The following is a 25,036-nucleotide window of genomic DNA, read 5'->3' as shown; positions in this document are numbered from 1 at the left end:
TGTACATTTGTAATTAGGGGGATCTTGACATGTTTAGAGAACCACTGATATACGTACAAGTGTTGGTTGGTTTGTTTGTTACCCTCTCATTCAGAGTTACAGACTTGTTAGGGGTACATTTGGTTCCATTAGTAAAGTATTGATATTGCTGATGTATTAAAAACACTTCTCGATTATTTGATTCATTGAAAAAGGAATCAAACTTAATCAATATTTAACCCAGTACTTTCATGTTTGCTTTTGTGTGTATAAATGTATATATCCTTTTACCCCTTGCTAGCTTCAGCCCCTGTGGACTACGCTACCTGCAGACCGCTGCAGAGTAGTTCCTGGTGAAGTATCACACAACTACATAGAGGATCCCACAGATGTCCCTGGCCAGCACCTGCCCCGTAAGCAGTGGACAACCCTCAACCGCCTGATGACAGGCGTGGGGACGCTTCGGTGAAGCAATGCAACGGTGGGGCCTCTCGGACAGTGCCCACTGTGAATGTGGAGACCCCCTACAGACTGTGGAACACATCATGACCAGCTGCCCGAAACACCGCCCGCCACATGGCGACCAAGGCCGTATGAACCTGGATGACGAAACGCTGGATTGGCTTGCTGCAACGGAGCTGAGGATCTGATGACATACGCAAGAAGAAGAAGTATCACACACACATACACACTCACTCGATCACTCAATCGCTCGCTCGCTCGCTCGCTCGCTCGATCACTCGTTCCTTCGCTCGTTCGTTCGCTCGTTCAATCACTCACTCGGGCACTCACTCACACTCTCTCTCTTTGATTGTTCTATATTGTTTTGGGTAGCTGTTTGTTGCTGTCCTAGTAACACTTGTTGTGTGTGACTTTTTTCTTTCCCAACTCAACGGAAACAGGTAGCTGAAGTCCAAGCAGGTTACAGAGATGCCTCGCCAGTCCAAGCGTGGCAAACCAGTGATGGACCAGGCTGCCTGCAGATCAGCGAACCGGTGGAAGAGGTCAGCCTGGACTAGACTAACGCAGAGGTCTTTGATTCCAGCTGAGTTGTCAAACAAGAAGGTGTCTGTCTTTGCTCATTTATTAATTTTGAGGAGTAAATGCCAGTGTTTACACAATAAACATTGATTTTGTCTTTCTTTTGTTGAAACAGTTTGCCCTTCTTGTCGGTGATTCACATCTCCGATCCATCGTGGATGGATACAGCAGTTGTCGTTTGCTGTTCATGAGCAACTGCAGCAGGCAAGAGCACAGGTTCGTCCGAGCATCTTAAATGAAAATGATTAAAAGCTAAGATGACAGGGTTCCCATTTTCCGGCCTGCAAACGGTGCTCTCTGTTTTTATGCACAGGTCAGTCCTAGGACACCACCCCGCAAGTCTGTAGCAGCCACTCCAGCACCTGTTAGGAGTGTCTCTACACCAGTGGTTGTAACTCGTGCGTTGGAAGTACCGCTGATTGCCGAGGTAAGGAGTCACTGCTTTGTGACGAGACTCTGTTATCATATTAGTTTACTTGATCCTATAGTTTACTGAGACACTACACTGTCTCTCTGCATTCTATGAATGTTTTGACCTCGTTTGCTGTAAGTCACTCTGGATAAAGGGGCTAATGCCTACATTGTACATTTGTAATTAGGGGGATCTTGACATGTTTAGAGAACCACTGATATACGTACAAGTGTTGGTTGGTTTGTTTGTTACCCTCTCATTCAGAGTTACAGACCTGTTAGGGGTACATTTGGTTCCATTAGTAAAGTATTGATATTGCTGATGTATTAAAAACACTTCTCGATTATTTGATTCATTGAAAAAGGAATCAAACTTAATCAATATTTAACCCAGTACTTTCATGTTTGCTTTTGTGTATATAAATGTATATATCCTTTTACCCCTTGCTAGCTTCAGCCCCTTTGGACTACGCTACCTGCAGACCGCTGCAGAGTAGTTCCTGGTGAAGTATCACACAACTACATAGAGGATCCCACAGATTTCCCTGGCCAGCACCTGCCCCGTAAGCAGTGGACAACCCTCAACCGCCTGATGACAGGCGTGGGGACGCTTCGGTGAAGCAATGCAACGGTGGGGCCTCTCGGACAGTGCCCACTGTGAATGTGGAGACCCCCTACAGACTGTGGAACACATCATGACCAGCTGCCCGAAACACCGCCCGCCACATGGCGACCAAGGCCGTATGAACCTGGATGACGAAACGCTGGATTGGCTTGCTGCAACGGAGCTGAGGATCTGATGACATACGCAAGAAGAAGAAGTATCACACACACATACACACTCACTCGATCACTCAATCGCTCGCTCGCTCGCTCGCTCGATCACTCGATCACTCGTTCCTTCGCTCGTTCGTTCGCTCGTTCAATCACTCACTCGGGCACTCACTCACACTCTCTCTCTTTGATTGTTCTATATTGTTTTGGGTAGCTGTTTGTTGCTGTCCTAGTAACACTTGTTGTGTGTGACTTTTTTCTTTCCCAACTCAACGGAAACAGGTAGCTGAAGTCCAAGCAGGTTACAGAGATGCCTCTCCAGTCCAAGCGTGGCAAACCAGTGATGGACCAGGCTGCCTGCAGATCAGCGAAACGGTGGAAGAGGTCAGCCTGGACTAGACTAACGCAGAGGTCTTTGATTCCAGCTGAGTTGTCAAACAAGAAGGTGTCTGTCTTTGCTCATTTATTAATTTTGAGGAGTAAATGCCAGTGTTTACACAATAAACATTGATTTTGTCTTTCTTTTGTTGAAACAGTTTGCCCTTCTTGTCGGTGATTCACATCTCCGATCCATCGTGGATGGATACAGCAGTTGTCGTTTGCTGTTCATGAGCAACTGCAGCAGGCAAGAGCACAGGTTCGTCCGAGCATCTTAAATGAAAATGATTAAAAGCTAAGATGACAGGGTTCCCATTTTCCGGCCTGCAAACGGTGCTCTCTGTTTTTATGCACAGGTCAGTCCTAGGACACCACCCCGCAAGTCTGTAGCAGCCACTCCAGCACCTGTTAGGAGTGTCTCTACACCAGTGGTTGTAACTCGTGAGTTGCAAGTACCGCTGATTGCCGAGGTAAGGAGTCACTGCTTTGTGACGAGACTCTGTTATCATATTAGTTTACTTGATCCTATAGTTTACTGAGACACTACACTGTCTCTCTGCATTCTATGAATGTTTTGACCTCGTTTGCTGTAAGTCACTCTGGATAAAGGGCTAATGCCTACATTGTACATTTGTAATTAGGGGGATCTTGACATGTTTAGAGAACCACTGATATACGTACAAGTGTTGGTTGGTTTGTTTGTTACCCTCTCATTCAGAGTTACAGACCTGTTAGGGGTACATTTGGTTCCATTAGTAAAGTATTGATATTGCTGATGTATTAAAAACACTTCTCGATTATTTGATTCATTGAAAAAGGAATCAAACTTAATCAATATTTAACCCAGTACTTTCATGTTTGCTTTTGTGTATATAAATGTATATATCCTTTTACCCCTTGCTAGCTTCAACCCCTGTGAACTACGCTACCTGCAGACCGCTGCAGAGTAGTTCCTGGTGAAGTATCACACAACTACATAGAGGATCCCACAGATGTCCCTGGCCAGCACCTGCCCCGTAAGCAGTGGACAACCCTCAACCGCCTGATGACAGGCGTGGGGACGCTTCGGTGAAGCAATGCGACGGTGGGGCCTCTCGGACAGTGCCCACTGTGAATGTGGAGACACCTTACAGACTGTGGAACACATCATGACCAGCTGCCCGAAACACCGCCCGCCACATGGCGACCAAGGCCGTATGAACCTGGATGACGAAACGCTGGATTGGCTTGCTGCAACGGAGCTGAGGATCTGATGACATACGCAAGAAGAAGAAGTATCACACACACATACACACTCACTCGCTCGCTCGCTCGCTCGCTCGCTCGCTCGCTCGCTCGCTCGCTCGATCGCTCGTTCGTTCGCTCGTTCGTTCGCTCGTTCAATCACTCACTCACACTCTCTCTCTTTGATTGTTCTATATTGTTTTGGGTAGCCGTTTGTTGCTGTCCTAGTAACACTTGTTGTGTGTGACTTTTTTTTTTCCCAACTCAACGGAAACAGGTAGCTGAAGTCCAAGCAGGTTACAGAGATGCCTCGCCAGTCCAAGCGTGGCAAACCAGTGATGGACCAGGCTGCCTGCAGATCAGCAAACCGGTGGAAGAGGTCAGCCTGGACTAGACTAACGCAGAGGTCTTTGATTCCAGCTGAGTTGTCAAACAAGAAGGTGTCTGTCTTTGCTCATTTATTAATTTTGAGGAGTAAATGCCAGTGTTTACACAATAAACATTGATTTTGTTTTTCTTTTGTTGAAACAGTTTGCCCTTCTTGTCGGTGATTCACATCTCCGATCCATCGTGGATGGATACAGCAGTTGTCGTTTGCTGTTCATGAGCAACTGCAGCAGGCAAGAGCACAGGTTCGTCCGAGCATCTTAAATGAAAATGATTAAAAGCTAAGATGACAGGGTTCCCATTTTCCGGCCTGCAAACGGTGCTCTCTGTTTTTATGCACAGGTCAGTCCTAGGACACCACCCCGCAAGTCTGTAGCAGCCACTCCAGCACCTGTTAGGAGTGTCTCTACACCAGTGGTTGTAACTCGTGAGTTGCAAGTACCGCTGATTGCCGAGGTAAGGAGTCACTGCTTTGTGACGAGACTCTGTTATCATATTAGTTTACTTGATCCTATAGTTTACTGAGACACTACACTGTCTCTCTGCATTCTATGAATGTTTTGACCTCGTTTGCTGTAAGTCACTCTGGATAAAGGGCTAATGCCTACATTGTACATTTGTAATTAGGGGGATCTTGACATGTTTAGAGAACCACTGATATACGTACAAGTGTTGGTTGGTTTGTTTGTTACCCTCTCATTCAGAGTTACAGACCTGTTAGGGGTACATTTGGTTCCATTAGTAAAGTATTGATATTGCTGATGTATTAAAAACACTTCTCGATTATTTGATTCATTGAAAAAGGAATCAAACTTAATCAATATTTAACCCAGTACTTTCATGTTTGCTTTTGTGTATATAAATGTATATATCCTTTTACCCCTTGCTAGCTTCAACCCCTGTGAACTACGCTACCTGCAGACCGCTGCAGAGTAGTTCCTGGTGAAGTATCACACAACTACATAGAGGATCCCACAGATGTCCCTGGCCAGCACCTGCCCCGTAAGCAGTGGACAACCCTCAACCGCCTGATGACAGGCGTGGGGACGCTTCGGTGAAGCAATGCGACGGTGGGGCCTCTCGGACAGTGCCCACTGTGAATGTGGAGAGCCCCTACAGACTGTGGAACACATCATGACCAGCTGCCCGAAACACCGCCCGCCACATGGCGACCAAGGCCGTATGAACCTGGATGACGAAACGCTGGATTGGCTTGCTGCAACGGAGCTGAGGATCTGATGACATACGCAAGAAGAAGAAGTATCACACACACATACACACTCACTCGATCACTCAATCGCTCGCTCGCTCGCTCGCTCGATCACTCGATCACTCGTTCCTTCGCTCGTTCGTTCGCTCGTTCAATCACTCACTCGGGCACTCACTCACACTCTCTCTCTTTGATTGTTCTATATTGTTTTGGGTAGCTGTTTGTTGCTGTCCTAGTAACACTTGTTGTGTGTGACTTTTTTCTTTCCCAACTCAACGGAAACAGGTAGCTGAAGTCCAAGCAGGTTACAGAGATGCCTCTCCAGTCCAAGCGTGGCAAACCAGTGATGGACCAGGCTGCCTGCAGATCAGCGAAACGGTGGAAGAGGTCAGCCTGGACTAGACTAACGCAGAGGTCTTTGATTCCAGCTGAGTTGTCAAACAAGAAGGTGTCTGTCTTTGCTCATTTATTAATTTTGAGGAGTAAATGCCAGTGTTTACACAATAAACATTGATTTTGTCTTTCTTTTGTTGAAACAGTTTGCCCTTCTTGTCGGTGATTCACATCTCCGATCCATCGTGGATGGATACAGCAGTTGTCGTTTGCTGTTCATGAGCAACTGCAGCAGGCAAGAGCACAGGTTCGTCCGAGCATCTTAAATGAAAATGATTAAAAGCTAAGATGACAGGGTTCCCATTTTCCGGCCTGCAAACGGTGCTCTCTGTTTTTATGCACAGGTCAGTCCTAGGACACCACCCCGCAAGTCTGTAGCAGCCACTCCAGCACCTGTTAGGAGTGTCTCTACACCAGTGGTTGTAACTCGTGAGTTGCAAGTACCGCTGATTGCCGAGGTAAGGAGTCACTGCTTTGTGACGAGACTCTGTTATCATATTAGTTTACTTGATCCTATAGTTTACTGAGACACTACACTGTCTCTCTGCATTCTATGAATGTTTTGACCTCGTTTGCTGTAAGTCACTCTGGATAAAGGGCTAATGCCTACATTGTACATTTGTAATTAGGGGGATCTTGACATGTTTAGAGAACCACTGATATACGTACAAGTGTTGGTTGGTTTGTTTGTTACCCTCTCATTCAGAGTTACAGACCTGTTAGGGGTACATTTGGTTCCATTAGTAAAGTATTGATATTGCTGATGTATTAAAAACACTTCTCGATTATTTGATTCATTGAAAAAGGAATCAAACTTAATCAATATTTAACCCAGTACTTTCATGTTTGCTTTTGTGTATATAAATGTATATATCCTTTTACCCCTTGCTAGCTTCAACCCCTGTGAACTACGCTACCTGCAGACCGCTGCAGAGTAGTTCCTGGTGAAGTATCACACAACTACATAGAGGATCCCACAGATGTCCCTGGCCAGCACCTGCCCCGTAAGCAGTGGACAACCCTCAACCGCCTGATGACAGGCGTGGGGACGCTTCGGTGAAGCAATGCGACGGTGGGGCCTCTCGGACAGTGCCCACTGTGAATGTGGAGACACCTTACAGACTGTGGAACACATCATGACCAGCTGCCCGAAACACCGCCCGCCACATGGCGACCAAGGCCGTATGAACCTGGATGACGAAACGCTGGATTGGCTTGCTGCAACGGAGCTGAGGATCTGATGACATACGCAAGAAGAAGAAGTATCACACACACATACACACTCACTCGCTCGCTCGCTCGCTCGCTCGCTCGCTCGCTCGCTCGCTCGCTCGATCGCTCGTTCGTTCGCTCGTTCGTTCGCTCGTTCAATCACTCACTCACACTCTCTCTCTTTGATTGTTCTATATTGTTTTGGGTAGCCGTTTGTTGCTGTCCTAGTAACACTTGTTGTGTGTGACTTTTTTTTTTCCCAACTCAACGGAAACAGGTAGCTGAAGTCCAAGCAGGTTACAGAGATGCCTCGCCAGTCCAAGCGTGGCAAACCAGTGATGGACCAGGCTGCCTGCAGATCAGCAAACCGGTGGAAGAGGTCAGCCTGGACTAGACTAACGCAGAGGTCTTTGATTCCAGCTGAGTTGTCAAACAAGAAGGTGTCTGTCTTTGCTCATTTATTAATTTTGAGGAGTAAATGCCAGTGTTTACACAATAAACATTGATTTTGTTTTTCTTTTGTTGAAACAGTTTGCCCTTCTTGTCGGTGATTCACATCTCCGATCCATCGTGGATGGATACAGCAGTTGTCGTTTGCTGTTCATGAGCAACTGCAGCAGGCAAGAGCACAGGTTCGTCCGAGCATCTTAAATGAAAATGATTAAAAGCTAAGATGACAGGGTTCCCATTTTCCGGCCTGCAAACGGTGCTCTCTGTTTTTATGCACAGGTCAGTCCTAGGACACCACCCCGCAAGTCTGTAGCAGCCACTCCAGCACCTGTTAGGAGTGTCTCTACACCAGTGGTTGTAACTCGTGAGTTGCAAGTACCGCTGATTGCCGAGGTAAGGAGTCACTGCTTTGTGACGAGACTCTGTTATCATATTAGTTTACTTGATCCTATAGTTTACTGAGACACTACACTGTCTCTCTGCATTCTATGAATGTTTTGACCTCGTTTGCTGTAAGTCACTCTGGATAAAGGGCTAATGCCTACATTGTACATTTGTAATTAGGGGGATCTTGACATGTTTAGAGAACCACTGATATACGTACAAGTGTTGGTTGGTTTGTTTGTTACCCTCTCATTCAGAGTTACAGACCTGTTAGGGGTACATTTGGTTCCATTAGTAAAGTATTGATATTGCTGATGTATTAAAAACACTTCTCGATTATTTGATTCATTGAAAAAGGAATCAAACTTAATCAATATTTAACCCAGTACTTTCATGTTTGCTTTTGTGTATATAAATGTATATATCCTTTTACCCCTTGCTAGCTTCAACCCCTGTGAACTACGCTACCTGCAGACCGCTGCAGAGTAGTTCCTGGTGAAGTATCACACAACTACATAGAGGATCCCACAGATGTCCCTGGCCAGCACCTGCCCCGTAAGCAGTGGACAACCCTCAACCGCCTGATGACAGGCGTGGGGACGCTTCGGTGAAGCAATGCGACGGTGGGGCCTCTCGGACAGTGCCCACTGTGAATGTGGAGAGCCCCTACAGACTGTGGAACACATCATGACCAGCTGCCCGAAACACCGCCCGCCACATGGCGACCAAGGCCGTATGAACCTGGATGACGAAACGCTGGATTGGCTTGCTGCAACGGAGCTGAGGATCTGATGACATACGCAAGAAGAAGAAGTATCACACACACATACACACTCACTCGCTCGCTCGCTCGCTCGCTCGCTCGATCGCTCGTTCGTTCGCTCGTTCGTTCGCTCGTTCAATCACTCACTCACACTCTCTCTCTTTGATTGTTCTATATTGTTTTGGGTAGCTGTTTGTTGCTGTCCTAGTAACACTTGTTGTGTGTGACTTTTTTTTTTCCCAACTCAACGGAAACAGGTAGCTGAAGTCCAAGCAGGTTACAGAGATGCCTCGCCAGTCCAAGCGTGGCAAACCAGTGATGGACCAGGCTGCCTGCAGATCAGCGAACCGGTGGAAGAGGTCAGCCTGGACTAGACTAACGCAGAGGTCTTTGATTCCAGCTGAGTTGTCAAACAAGAAGGTGTCTGTCTTTGCTCATTTATTAATTTTGAGGAGTAAATGCCAGTGTTCACACAATAAACATTGATTTTGTTTTTCTTTTGTTGAAACAGTTTGCCCTTCTTGTCGGTGATTCACATCTCCGATCCATCGTGGATGGATACAGCAGTTGTCGTTTGCTGTTCATGAGCAACTGCAGCAGGCAAGAGCACAGGTTCGTCCGAGCATCTTAAATGAAAATGATTAAAAGCTAAGATGACAGGGTTCCCATTTTCCGGCCTGCAAACGGTGCTCTCTGTTTTTATGCACAGGTCAGTCCTAGGACACCACCCCGCAAGTCTGTAGCAGCCACTCCAGCACCTGTTAGGAGTGTCTCTACACCAGTGGTTGTAACTCGTGAGTTGCAAGTACCGCTGATTGCCGAGGTAAGGAGTCACTGCTTTGTGACGAGACTCTGTTATCATATTAGTTTACTTGATCCTATAGTTTACTGAGACACTACACTGTCTCTCTGCATTCTATGAATGTTTTGACCTCGTTTGCTGTAAGTCACTCTGGATAAAGGGCTAATGCCTACATTGTACATTTGTAATTAGGGGGATCTTGACATGTTTAGAGAACCACTGATATACGTACAAGTGTTGGTTGGTTTGTTTGTTACCCTCTCATTCAGAGTTACAGACCTGTTAGGGGTACATTTGGTTCCATTAGTAAAGTATTGATATTGCTGATGTATTAAAAACACTTCTCGATTATTTGATTCATTGAAAAAGGAATCAAACTTAATCAATATTTAACCCAGTACTTTCATGTTTGCTTTTGTGTATATAAATGTATATATCCTTTTACCCCTTGCTAGCTTCAACCCCTGTGAACTACGCTACCTGCAGACCGCTGCAGAGTAGTTCCTGGTGAAGTATCACACAACTACATAGAGGATCCCACAGATGTCCCTGGCCAGCACCTGCCCCGTAAGCAGTGGACAACCCTCAACCGCCTGATGACAGGCGTGGGGACGCTTCGGTGAAGCAATGCGACGGTGGGGCCTCTCTTACAGTGCCCACTGTGAATGTGGAGAGCCCCTACAGACTGTGGAACACATCATGACCAGCTGCCCGAAACACCGCCCGCCACATGGCGACCAAGGCCGTATGAACCTGGATGACGAAACGCTGGATTGGCTTGCTGCAACGGAGCTGAGGATCTGATGACATACGCAAGAAGAAGAAGTATCACACACACATACACACTCACTCGCTCGCTCGCTCGATCGCTCGTTCGTTCGCTCGTTCGTTCGCTCGTTCAATCACTCACTCACACTCTCTCTCTTTGATTGTTCTATATTGTTTTGGGTAGCTGTTTGTTGCTGTCCTAGTAACACTTGTTGTGTGTGACTTTTTTTTTTCCCAACTCAACGGAAACAGGTAGCTGAAGTCCAAGCAGGTTACAGAGATGCCTCGCCAGTCCAAGCGTGGCAAACCAGTGATGGACCAGGCTGCCTGCAGATCAGCGAACCGGTGGAAGAGGTCAGCCTGGACTAGACTAACGCAGAGGTCTTTGATTCCAGCTGAGTTGTCAAACAAGAAGGTGTCTGTCTTTGCTCATTTATTAATTTTGAGGAGTAAATGCCAGTGTTTACACAATAAACATTGATTTTGTTTTTCTTTTGTTGAAACAGTTTGCCCTTCTTGTCGGTGATTCACATCTCCGATCCATCGTGGATGGATACAGCAGTTGTCGTTTGCTGTTCATGAGCAACTGCAGCAGGCAAGAGCACAGGTTCGTCCGAGCATCTTAAATGAAAATGATTAAAAGCTAAGATGACAGGGTTCCCATTTTCCGGCCTGCAAACGGTGCTCTCTGTTTTTATGCACAGGTCAGTCCTAGGACACCACCCCGCAAGTCTGTAGCAGCCACTCCAGCACCTGTTAGGAGTGTCTCTACACCAGTGGTTGTAACTCGTGCGTTGCAAGTACCGCTGATTGCCGAGGTAAGGAGTCACTGCTTTGTGACGAGACTCTGTTATCATATTAGTTTACTTGATCCTATAGTTTACTGAGACACTACACTGTCTCTCTGCATTCTATGAATGTTTTGACCTCGTTTGCTGTAAGTCACTCTGGATAAAGGGGCTAATGCCTACATTGTACATTTGTAATTAGGGGGATCTTGACATGTTTAGAGAACCACTGATATACGTACAAGTGTTGGTTGGTTTGTTTGTTACCCTCTCATTCAGAGTTACAGACCTGTTAGGGGTACATTTGGTTCCATTAGTAAAGTATTGATATTGCTGATGTATTAAAAACACTTCTCGATTATTTGATTCATTGAAAAAGGAATCAAACTTAATCAATATTTAACCCAGTACTTTCATGTTTGCTTTTGTGTATATAATTGTATATATCCTTTTACCCCTTGCTAGCTTCAGCCCCTTTGGACTACGCTACCTGCAGACCGCTGCAGAGTAGTTCCTGGTGAAGTATCACACAACTACATAGAGGATCCCACAGATGTCCCTGGCCAGCACCTGCCCCGTAAGCAGTGGACAACCCTCAACCGCCTGATGACAGGCGTGGGGACGCTTCGGTGAAGCAATGCAACGGTGGGGCCTCTCGGACAGTGCCCACTGTGAATGTGGAGACCCCCTACAGACTGTGGAACACATCATGACCAGCTGCCCGAAACACCGCCCGCCACATGGCGACCAAGGCCGTATGAACCTGGATGACGAAACGCTGGATTGGCTTGCTGCAACGGAGCTGAGGATCTGATGACATACGCAAGAAGAAGAAGTATCACACACACATACACACTCACTCGATCACTCAATCGCTCGCTCGCTCGCTCGATCACTCGATCACTCGTTCGTTCGCTCGTTCGTTCGCTCGTTCAATCACTCACTCGGGCACTCACTCACACTCTCTCTCTTTGATTGTTCTATATTGTTTTGGGTAGCTGTTTGTTGCTGTCCTAGTAACACTTGTTGTGTGTGACTTTTTTCTTTCCCAACTCAACGGAAACAGGTAGCTGAAGTCCAAGCAGGTTACAGAGATGCCTCGCCAGTCCAAGCGTGGCAAACCAGTGATGGACCAGGCTGCCTGCAGATCAGCGAACCGGTGGAAGAGGTCAGCCTGGACTAGACTAACGCAGAGGTCTTTGATTCCAGCTGAGTTGTCAAACAAGAAGGTGTCTGTCTTTGCTCATTTATTAATTTTGAGGAGTAAATGCCAGTGTTTACACAATAAACATTGATTTTGTCTTTCTTTTGTTGAAACAGTTTGCCCTTCTTGTCGATGATTCACATCTCCGATCCATCGTGGATGGATACAGCAGTTGTCGTTTGCTGTTCATGAGCAACTGCAGCAGGCAAGAGCACAGGTTCGTCCGAGCATCTTAAATGAAAATGATTAAAAGCTAAGATGACAAGGTTCCCATTTTCCGGCTTGCAAACGGTGCTCTCTGTTTTTATGCACAGGTCAGTCCTAGGACACCACCCCGCAAGTCTGTAGCAGCCACTCCAGCACCTGTTAGGAGTGTCTCTACACCAGTGGTTGTAACTCGTGCGTTGCAAGTACCGCTGATTGCCGAGGTAAGGAGTCACTGCTTTGTGACGAGACTCTGTTATCATATTAGTTTACTTGATCCTATAGTTTACTGAGACACTACACTGTCTCTCTGCATTCTATGAATGTTTTGACCTCGTTTGCTGTAAGTCACTCTGGATAAAGGGGCTAATGCCTACATTGTACATTTGTAATTAGGGGGATCTTGACATGTTTAGAGAACCACTGATATACGTACAAGTGTTGGTTGGTTTGTTTGTTACCCTCTCATTCAGAGTTACAGACCTGTTAGGGGTACATTTGGTTCCATTAGTAAAGTATTGATATTGCTGATGTATTAAAAACACTTCTCGATTATTTGATTCATTGAAAAAGGAATCAAACTTAATCAATATTTAACCCAGTACTTTCATGTTTGCTTTTGTGTATATAAATGTATATATCCTTTTACCCCTTGCTAGCTTCAGCCCCTGTGGACTACGCTACCTGCAGACCGCTGCAGAGTAGTTCCTGGTGAAGTATCACACAACTACATAGAGGATCCCACAGATGTCCCTGGCCAGCACCTGCCCCGTAAGCAGTGGACAACCCTCAACCGCCTGATGACAGGCGTGGGGACGCTTCGGTGAAGCAATGCAACGGTGGGGCCTCTCGGACAGTGCCCACTGTGAATGTGGAGACCCCCTACAGACTGTGGAACACATCATGACCAGCTGCCCGAAACACCGCCCGCCACATGGCGACCAAGGCCGTATGAACCTGGATGACGAAACGCTGGATTGGCTTGCTGCAACGGAGCTGAGGATCTGATGACATACGCAAGAAGAAGAAGTATCACACACACATACACACTCACTCGATCACTCAATCGCTCGCTCGCTCGCTCGCTCGCTCGCTCGATCACTCGATCACTCGTTCCTTCGCTCGTTCCTTCGCTCGTTCAATCACTCACTCGGGCACTCACTCACACTCTCTCTCTTTGATTGTTCTATATTGTTTTGGGTAGCTGTTTGTTGCTGTCCTAGTAACACTTGTTGTGTGTGACTTTTTTCTTTCCCAACTCAACGGAAACAGGTAGCTGAAGTCCAAGCAGGTTACAGAGATGCCTCGCCAGTCCAAGCGTGGCAAACCAGTGATGGACCAGGCTGCCTGCAGATCAGCGAAACGGTGGAAGAGGTCAGCCTGGACTAGACTAACGCAGAGGTCTTTGATTCCAGCTGAGTTGTCAAACAAGAAGGTGTCTGTCTTTGCTCATTTATTAATTTTGAGGAGTAAATGCCAGTGTTTACACAATAAACATTGATTTTGTCTTTCTTTTGTTGAAACAGTTTGCCCTTCTTGTCGGTGATTCACATCTCCGATCCATCGTGGATGGATACAGCAGTTGTCGTTTGCTGTTCATGAGCAACTGCAGCAGGCAAGAGCACAGGTTCGTCCGAGCATCTTAAATGAAAATGATTAAAAGCTAAGATGACAGGGTTCCCATTTTCCGGCCTGCAAACGGTGCTCTCTGTTTTTATGCACAGGTCAGTCCTAGGACACCACCCCGCAAGTCTGTAGCAGCCACTCCAGCACCTGTTAGGAGTGTCTCTACACCAGTGGTTGTAACTCGTGAGTTGCAAGTACCGCTGATTGCCGAGGTAAGGAGTCACTGCTTTGTGACGAGACTCTGTTATCATATTAGTTTACTTGATCCTATAGTTTACTGAGACACTACACTGTCTCTCTGCATTCTATGAATGTTTTGACCTCGTTTGCTGTAAGTCACTCTGGATAAAGGGCTAATGCCTACATTGTACATTTGTAATTAGGGGGATCTTGACATGTTTAGAGAACCACTGATATACGTACAAGTGTTGGTTGGTTTGTTTGTTACCCTCTCATTCAGAGTTACAGACCTGTTAGGGGTACATTTGGTTCCATTAGTAAAGTATTGATATTGCTGATGTATTAAAAACACTTCTCGATTATTTGATTCATTGAAAAAGGAATCAAACTTAATCAATATTTAACCCAGTACTTTCATGTTTGCTTTTGTGTATATAAATGTATATATCCTTTTACCCCTTGCTAGCTTCAACCCCTGTGAACTACGCTACCTGCAGACCGCTGCAGAGTAGTTCCTGGTGAAGTATCACACAACTACATAGAGGATCCCACAGATGTCCCTGGCCAGCACCTGCCCCGTAAGCAGTGGACAACCCTCAACCGCCTGATGACAGGCGTGGGGACGCTTCGGTGAAGCAATGCGACGGTGGGGCCTCTCGGACAGTGCCCACTGTGAATGTGGAGAGCCCCTACAGACTGTGGAACACATCATGACCAGCTGCCCGAAACACCGCCCGCCACATGGCGACCAAGGCCGTATGAACCTGGATGACGAAACGCTGGATTGGCTTGCTGCAACGGAGCTGAGGATCTGATGACATACGCAAGAAGAAGAAGTATCACACACACATACACACTCGCTCATTCGCTCGTTCGTTCGCTCGTTCGTTCGCTCGTTCAATCACTCACTCACACTCTCTCTCTTTGATTGTTCTATATTGTTTTGGGTAGCTGTTTGTTGCTGTCCTAGTAACACTTGTTGTGTGTGACTTTTTTTTTTCCCAACTCAACGGAAACAGGTAGCTGAAGTCCAAGCAGGTTACAGAGATGCCTCGCCAGTCCAAGCGTGGCAAACCAGTGATGGACCAGGCTGCCTGCAGATCAGCGAACCGGTGGAAGAGGTCAGCCTGGACTAGACTAACGCAGAGGTCTTTGATTCCAGCTGAGTTGTCAAACAAGAAGGTGTCTGTCTTTGCTCATTTATTAATTTTGAGGAGTAAATGCCAGTGTTTACACAATAAACATTGATTTTGTTTTTCTTTTGTTGAAACAGTTTGCCCTTCTTGTCGGTGATTCACATCTCCGATCCATCGTGGATGGATACAGCAGTTGTCGTTTGCTGTTCATGAGCAACTGCAGCAGGCAAGAGCACAGGTTCGTCCGAGCATCTTAAATGAAAATGATTAAAAGCTAAGATGACAGGGTTCCCATTTTCCGGCCTGCAAACGGTGCTCTCTGTTTTTATGCACAGGTCAGTCCTAGGACACCACCCCGCAAGTCTGTAGCAGCCACTCCAGCACCTGTTAGGAGTGTCTCTACACCAGTGGTTGTAACTCGTGAGTTGCAAGTACCGCTGATTGCCGAGGTAAGGAGTCACTGCTTTGTGACGAGACTCTGTTATCATATTAGTTTACTTGATCCTATAGTTTACTGAGACACTACACTGTCTCTCTGCATTCTATGAATGTTTTGACCTCGTTTGCTGTAAGTCACTCTGGATAAAGGGCTAATGCCTACATTGTACATTTGTAATTAGGGGGATCTTGACATGTTTAGAGAACCACTGATATACGTACAAGTGTTGGTTGGTTTGTTTGTTACCCTCTCATTCAGAGTTACAGACCTGTTAGGGGTACATTTGGTTCCATTAGTAAAGTATTGATATTGCTGATGTATTAAAAACACTTCTCGATTATTTGATTCATTGAAAAAGGAATCAAACTTAATCAATATTTAACCCAGTACTTTCATGTTTGCTTTTGTGTATATAAATGTATATATCCTTTTACCCCTTGCTAGCTTCAACCCCTGTGAACTACGCTACCTGCAGACCGCTGCAGAGTAGTTCCTGGTGAAGTATCACACAACTACATAGAGGATCCCACAGATGTCCCTGGCCAGCACCTGCCCCGTAAGCAGTGGACAACCCTCAACCGCCTGATGACAGGCGTGGGGACGCTTCGGTGAAGCAATGCGACGGTGGGGCCTCTCGGACAGTGCCCACTGTGAATGTGGAGAGCCCCTACAGACTGTGGAACACATCATGACCAGCTGCCCGAAACACCGCCCGCCACATGGCGACCAAGGCCGTATGAACCTGGATGACGAAACGCTGGATTGGCTTGCTGCAACGGAGCTGAGGATCTGATGACATACGCAAGAAGAAGAAGTATCACACACACATACACACTCACTCGCTCGCTCGCTCGCTCGCTCGCTCGCTCGATCGCTCGTTCATTCGCTCGTTCGCTCGTTCGTTCGCTCGTTCAATCACTCACTCACACTCTCTCTCTTTGATTGTTCTATATTGTTTTGGGTAGCTGTTTGTTGCTGTCCTAGTAACACTTGTTGTGTGTGACTTTTTTTTTTCCCAACTCAACGGAAACAGGTAGCTGAAGTCCAAGCAGGTTACAGAGATGCCTCGCCAGTCCAAGCGTGGCAAACCAGTGATGGACCAGGCTGCCTGCAGATCAGCGAACCGGTGGAAGAGGTCAGCCTGGACTAGACTAACGCAGAGGTCTTTGATTCCAGCTGAGTTGTCAAACAAGAAGGTGTCTGTCTTTGCTCATTTATTAATTTTGAGGAGTAAATGCCAGTGTTTACACAATAAACATTGATTTTGTTTTTCTTTTGTTGAAACAGTTTGCCCTTCTTGTCGGTGATTCACATCTCCGATCCATCGTGGATGGATACAGCAGTTGTCGTTTGCTGTTCATGAGCAACTGCAGCAGGCAAGAGCACAGGTTCGTCCGAGCATCTTAAATGAAAATGGTTAAAAGCTAAGATGACAGGGTTCCCATTTTCCGGCCTGCAAACGGTGCTCTCTGTTTTTATGCACAGGTCAGTCCTAGGACACCACCCCGCAAGTCTGTAGCAGCCACTCCAGCACCTGTTAGGAGTGTCTCTACACCAGTGGTTGTAACTCGTGAGTTGCAAGTACCGCTGATTGCCGAGGTAAGGAGTCACTGCTTTGTGACGAGACTCTGTTATCATATTAGTTTACTTGATCCTATAGTTTACTGAGACACTACACTGTCTCTCTGCATTCTATGAATGTTTTGACCTCGTTTGCTGTAAGTCACTCTGGATAAAGGGCTAATGCCTACATTGTACATTTGTAATTAGGGGGATCTTGACATGTTTAGAGAACCACTGATATACGTACAAGTGTTGGTTGGTTTGTTTGTTACCCTCTCATTCAGAGTTACAGACCTGTTAGGGGTACATTTGGTTCCATTAGTAAAGTATTGATATTGCTGATGTATTAAAAACACTTCTCGATTATTTGATTCATTGAAAAAGGAATCAAACTTAATCAATATTTAACCCAGTACTTTCATGTTTGCTTTTGTGTATATAAATGTATATATCCTTTTACCCCTTGCTAGCTTCAACCCCTGTGAACTACGCTACCTGCAGACCGCTGCAGAGTAGTTCCTGGTGAAGTATCACACAACTACATAGAGGATCCCACAGATGTCCCTGGCCAGCACCTGCCCCGTAAGCAGTGGACAACCCTCAACCGCCTGATGACAGGCGTGGGGACGCTTCGGTGAAGCAATGCGACGGTGGGGCCTCTCGGACAGTGCCCACTGTGAATGTGGAGAGCCCCTACAGACTGTGGAACACATCATGACCAGCTGCCCGAAACACCGCCCGCCACATGGCGACCAAGGCCGTATGAACCTGGATGACGAAACGCTGGATTGGCTTGCTGCAACGGAGCTGAGGATCTGATGACATACGCAAGAAGAAGAAGTATCACACACACATACACACTCGCTCGCTCGCTCGCTCGCTCGCTCGATCGCTCGTTCGTTCGCTCGTTCGTTCGCTCGTTCAATCACTCACTCACACTCTCTCTCTTTGATTGTTCTATATTGTTTTGGGTAGCTGTTTGTTGCTGTCCTAGTAACACTTGTTGTGTGTGACTTTTTTTTTTCCCAACTCAACGGAAACAGGTAGCTGAAGTCCAAGCAGGTTACAGAGATGCCTCGCCAGTCCAAGCGTGGCAAACCAGTGATGGACCAGGCTGCCTGCAGATCAGCGAACCGGTGGAAGAGGTCAGCCTGGACTAGACTAACGCAGAGGTCTTTGATTCCAGCTGAGTTGTCAAACAAGAAGGTGTCTGTCTTTGCTCATTTATTAATTTTGAGGAGTAAATGCCAGTGTTTACACAATAAACATTGATTTTGTTTTTCTTTTGTTGAAACAGTTTGCCCTTCTTGTCGGTGATTCACATCTCCGATCCATCGTGGATGGATACAGCAGTTGTCGTTTGCTGTTCATGAGCAACTGCAGCAGGCAAGAGCACAGGTTCGTCCGAGCATCTTAAATGAAAATGATTAAAAGCTAAGATGACAGGGTTCCCATTTTCCGGCCTGCAAACGGTGCTCTCTGTTTTTATGCACAGGTCAGTCCTAGGACACCACCCCGCAAGTCTGTAGCAGCCACTCCAGCACCTGTTAGGAGTGTCTCTACACCAGTGGTTGTAACTCGTGAGTTGCAAGTACCGCTGATTGCCGAGGTAAGGAGTCACTGCTTTGTGACGAGACTCTGTTATCATATTAGTTTACTTGATCCTATAGTTTACTGAGACACTACACTGTCTCTCTGCATTCTATGAATGTTTTGACCTCGTTTGCTGTAAGTCACTCTGGATAAAGGGCTAATGCCTACATTGTACATTTGTAATTAGGGGGATCTTGACATGTTTAGAGAACCACTGATATACGTACAAGTGTTGGTTGGTTTGTTTGTTACCCTCTCATTCAGAGTTACAGACCTGTTAGGGGTACATTTGGTTCCATTAGTAAAGTATTGATATTGCTGATGTATTAAAAACACTTCTCGATTATTTGATTCATTGAAAAAGGAATCAAACTTAATCAATATTTAACCCAGTACTTTCATGTTTGCTTTTGTGTATATAAATGTATATATCCTTTTACCCCTTGCTAGCTTCAACCCCTGTGAACTACGCTACCTGAAGACCGCTGCAGAGTAGTTCCTGGTGAAGTATCACACAACTACATAGAGGATCCCACAGATGTCCCTGGCCAGCACCTGCCCCGTAAGCAGTGGACAACCCTCAACCGCCTGATGACAGGCGTGGGGACGCTTCGGTGAAGCAATGCGACGGTGGGGCCTCTCGGACAGTGCCCACTGTGAATGTGGAGAGCCTCTACAGACTGTGGAACACATCATGACCAGCTGCCCGAAACACCGCCCGCCACATGGCGACCAAGGCCGTATGAACCTGGATGACGAAACGCTGGATTGGCTTGCTGCAACGGAGCTGAGGATCTGATGACATACGCAAGAAGAAGAAGTATCACACACACATACACACTCACTCGCTCGCTCGCTCGCTCGCTCGCTCGATCGCTCGTTCGTTCGCTCGTTCGTTCGCTCGTTCAATCACTCACTCACACTCTCTCTCTTTGATTGTTCTATATTGTTTTGGGTAGCTGTTTGTTGCTGTCCTAGTAACACTTGTTGTGTGTGACTTTTTTTTTCCCAACTCAACGGAAACAGGTAGCTGAAGTCCAAGCAGGTTACAGAGATGCCTCGCCAGTCCAAGCGTGGCAAACCAGTGATGGACCAGGCTGCCTGCAGATCAGCGAACCGGTGGAAGAGGTCAGCCTGGACTAGACTAACGCAGAGGTCTTTGATTCCAGCTGAGTTGTCAAACAAGAAGGTGTCTGTCTTTGCTCATTTATTAATTTTGAGGAGTAAATGCCAGTGTTTACACAATAAACATTGATTTTGTTTTTCTTTTGTTGAAACAGTTTGCCCTTCTTGTCGGTGATTCACATCTCCGATCCATCGTGGATGGATACAGCAGTTGTCGTTTGCTGTTCATGAGCAACTGCAGCAGGCAAGAGCACAGGTTCGTCCGAGCATCTTAAATGAAAATGATTAAAAGCTAAGATGACAGGGTTCCCATTTTCCGGCCTGCAAACGGTGCTCTCTGTTTTTATGCACAGGTCAGTCCTAGGACACCACCCCGCAAGTCTGTAGCAGCCACTCCAGCACCTGTTAGGAGTGTCTCTACACCAGTGGTTGTAACTCGTGAGTTGCAAGTACCGCTGATTGCCGAGGTAAGGAGTCACTGCTTTGTGACGAGACTCTGTTATCATATTAGTTTACTTGATCCTATAGTTTACTGAGACACTACACTGTCTCTCTGCATTCTATGAATGTTTTGACCTCGTTTGCTGTAAGTCACTCTGGATAAAGGGCTAATGCCTACATTGTACATTTGTAATTAGGGGGATCTTGACATGTTTAGAGAACCACTGATATACGTACAAGTGTTGGTTGGTTTGTTTGTTACCCTCTCATTCAGAGTTACAGACCTGTTAGGGGTACATTTGGTTCCATTAGTAAAGTATTGATATTGCTGATGTATTAAAAACACTTCTCGATTATTTGATTCATTGAAAAAGGAATCAAACTTAATCAATATTTAACCCAGTACTTTCATGTTTGCTTTTGTGTATATAAATGTATATATCCTTTTACCCCTTGCTAGCTTCAACCCCTGTGAACTACGCTACCTGCAGACCGCTGCAGAGTAGTTCCTGGTGAAGTATCACACAACTACATAGAGGATCCCACAGATGTCCCTGGCCAGCACCTGCCCCGTAAGCAGTGGACAACCCTCAACCGCCTGATGACAGGCGTGGGGACGCTTCGGTGAAGCAATGCGACGGTGGGGCCTCTCGGACAGTGCCTACTGTGAATGTGGAGAGCCCCTACAGACTGTGGAACACATCATGACCAGCTGCCCGAAACACCGCCCGCCACATGGCGACCAAGGCCGTATGAACCTGGATGACGAAACGCTGGATTGGCTTGCTGCAACGGAGCTGAGGATCTGATGACATACGCAAGAAGAAGAAGTATCACACACACATACACACTCACTCGCTCGCTCGCTCGCTCGCTCGCTCGCTCGCTCGATCGCTCGTTCGTTCGCTCGTTCGTTCGCTCGTTCAATCACTCACTCACACTCTCTCTCTTTGATTGTTCTATATTGTTTTGGGTAGCTGTTTGTTGCTGTCCTAGTAACACTTGTTGTGTGTGACTTTTTTTTTTCCCAACTCAACGGAAACAGGTAGCTGAAGTCCAAGCAGGTTACAGAGATGCCTCGCCAGTCCAAGCGTGGCAAACCAGTGATGGACCAGGCTGCCTGCAGATCAGCGAACCGGTGGAAGAGGTCAGCCTGGACTAGACTAACGCAGAGGTCTTTGATTCCAGCTGAGTTGTCAAACAAGAAGGTGTCTGTCTTTGCTCATTTATTAATTTTGAGGAGTAAATGCCAGTGTTTACACAATAAACATTGATTTTGTTTTTCTTTTGTTGAAACAGTTTGCCCTTCTTGTCGGTGATTCACATCTCCGATCCATCGTGGATGGATACAGCAGTTGTCGTTTGCTGTTCATGAGCAACTGCAGCAGGCAAGAGCACAGGTTCGTCCGAGCATCTTAAATGAAAATGATTAAAAGCTAAGATGACAGGGTTCCCATTTTCCGGCCTGCAAACGGTGCTCTCTGTTTTTATGCACAGGTCAGTCCTAGGACACCACCCCGCAAGTCTGTAGCAGCCACTCCAGCACCTGTTAGGAGTGTCTCTACACCAGTGGTTGTAACTCGTGAGTTGCAAGTACCGCTGATTGCCGAGGTAAGGAGTCACTGCTTTGTGACGAGACTCTGTTATCATATTAGTTTACTTGATCCTATAGTTTACTGAGACACTACACTGTCTCTCTGCATTCTATGAATGTTTTGACCTCGTTTGCTGTAAGTCACTCTGGATAAAGGGCTAATGCCTACATTGTACATTTGTAATTAGGGGGATCTTGACATGTTTAGAGAACCACTGATATACGTACAAGTGTTGGTTGGTTTGTTTGTTACCCTCTCATTCAGAGTTACAGACCTGTTAGGGGTACATTTGGTTCCATTAGTAAAGTATTGATATTGCTGATGTATTAAAAACACTTCTCGATTATTTGATTCATTGAAAAAGGAATCAAACTTAATCAATATTTAACCCAGTACTTTCATGTTTGCTTTTGTGTATATAAATGTATATATCCTTTTACCCCTTGCTAGCTTCAACCCCTGTGAACTACGCTACCTGCAGACCGCTGCAGAGTAGTTCCTGGTGAAGTATCACACAACTACATAGAGGATCCCACAGATGTCCCTGGCCAGCACCTGCCCCGTAAGCAGTGGACAACCCTCAACCGCCTGATGACAGGCGTGGGGACGCTTCGGTGAAGCAATGCGACGGTGGGGCCTCTCGGACAGTGCCCACTGTGAATGTGGAGAGCCCCTACAGACTGTGGAACACATCATGACCAGCTGCCCGAAACACCGCCCGCCACATGGCGACCAAGGCCGTATGAACCTGGATGACGAAACGCTGGATTGGCTTGCTGCAACGGAGCTGAGGATCTGATGACATACGCAAGAAGAAGAAGTATCACACACACATACACACTCACTCGCTCGCTCGCTCGCTCGCTCGATCGCTCGTTCGTTCGCTCGTTCGTTCGCTCGTTCAATCACTCACTCACACTCTCTCTCTTTGATTGTTCTATATTGTTTTGGGTAGCTGTTTGTTGCTGTCCTAGTAACACTTGTTGTGTGTGACTTTTTTTTTTCCCAACTCAACGGAAACAGGTAGCTGAAGTCCAAGCAGGTTACAGAGATGCCTCGCCAGTCCAAGCGTGGCAAACCAGTGATGGACCAGGCTGCCTGCAGATCAGCGAACCGGTGGAAGAGGTCAGCCTGGACTAGACTAACGCAGAGGTCTTTGATTCCAGCTGAGTTGTCAAACAAGAAGGTGTCTGTCTTTGCTCATTTATTAATTTTGAGGAGTAAATGCCAGTGTTTACACAATAAACATTGATTTTGTTTTTCTTTTGTTGAAACAGTTTGCCCTTCTTGTCGGTGATTCACATCTCCGATCCATCGTGGATGGATACAGCAGTTGTCGTTTGCTGTTCATGAGCAACTGCAGCAGGCAAGAGCACAGGTTCGTCCGAGCATCTTAAATGAAAATGATTAAAAGCTAAGATGACAGGGTTCCCATTTTCCGGCCTGCAAACGGTGCTCTCTGTTTTTATGCACAGGTCAGTCCTAGGACACCACCCCGCAAGTCTGTAGCAGCCACTCCAGCACCTGTTAGGAGTGTCTCTACACCAGTGGTTGTAACTCGTGAGTTGCAAGTACCGCTGATTGCCGAGGTAAGGAGTCACTGCTTTGTGACGAGACTCTGTTATCATATTAGTTTACTTGATCCTATAGTTTACTGAGACACTACACTGTCTCTCTGCATTCTATGAATGTTTTGACCTCGTTTGCTGTAAGTCACTCTGGATAAAGGGCTAATGCCTACATTGTACATTTGTAATTAGGGGGATCTTGACATGTTTAGAGAACCACTGATATACGTACAAGTGTTGGTTGGTTTGTTTGTTACCCTCTCATTCAGAGTTACAGACCTGTTAGGGGTACATTTGGTTCCATTAGTAAAGTATTGATATTGCTGATGTATTAAAAACACTTCTCGATTATTTGATTCATTGAAAAAGGAATCAAACTTAATCAATATTTAACCCAGTACTTTCATGTTTGCTTTTGTGTATATAAATGTATATATCCTTTTACCCCTTGCTAGCTTCAACCCCTGTGAACTACGCTACCTGCAGACCGCTGCAGAGTAGTTCCTGGTGAAGTATCACACAACTACATAGAGGATCCCACAGATGTCCCTGGCCAGCACCTGCCCCGTAAGCAGTGGACAACCCTCAACCGCCTGATGACAGGCGTGGGGACGCTTCGGTGAAGCAATGCGACGGTGGGGCCTCTCGGACAGTGCCCACTGTGAATGTGGAGAGCCCCTACAGACTGTGGAACACATCATGACCAGCTGCCCGAAACACCGCCCGCCACATGGCGACCAAGGCCGTATGAACCTGGATGACGAAACGCTGGATTGGCTTGCTGCAACGGAGCTGAGGATCTGATGACATACGCAAGAAGAAGAAGTATCACACACACATACACACTCACTCGCTCGCTCGCTCGCTCGCTCGATCGCTCGTTCGTTCGCTCGTTCGTTCGCTCGTTCAATCACTCACTCACACTCTCTCTCTTTGATTGTTCTATATTGTTTTGGGTAGCTGTTTGTTGCTGTCCTAGTAACACTTGTTGTGTGTGACTTTTTTTTTTCCCAACTCAACGGAAAAGGTAGCTGAAGTCCAAGCAGGTTACAGAGATGCCTCGCCAGTCCAAGCGTGGCAAACCAGTGATGGACCAGGCTGCCTGCAGATCAGCGAACCGGTGGAAGAGGTCAGCCTGGACTAGACTAACGCAGAGGTCTTTGATTCCAGCTGAGTTGTCAAACAAGAAGGTGTCTGTCTTTGCTCATTTATTAATTTTGAGGAGTAAATGCCAGTGTTTACACAATAAACATTGATTTTGTTTTTCTTTTGTTGAAACAGTTTGCCCTTCTTGTCGGTGATTCACATCTCCGATCCATCGTGGATGGATACAGCAGTTGTCGTTTGCTGTTCATGAGCAACTGCAGCAGGCAAGAGCACAGGTTCGTCCGAGCATCT

Source organism: Gymnoscopelus microlampas (assembly GCF_963454915.1).
Source record: "Gymnoscopelus microlampas genome assembly, chromosome: 1".
NCBI classification, from domain to species: Eukaryota; Metazoa; Chordata; class Actinopteri; order Myctophiformes; family Myctophidae; genus Gymnoscopelus; species Gymnoscopelus microlampas.
This window is presented reverse-complemented; position numbering follows the sequence as displayed.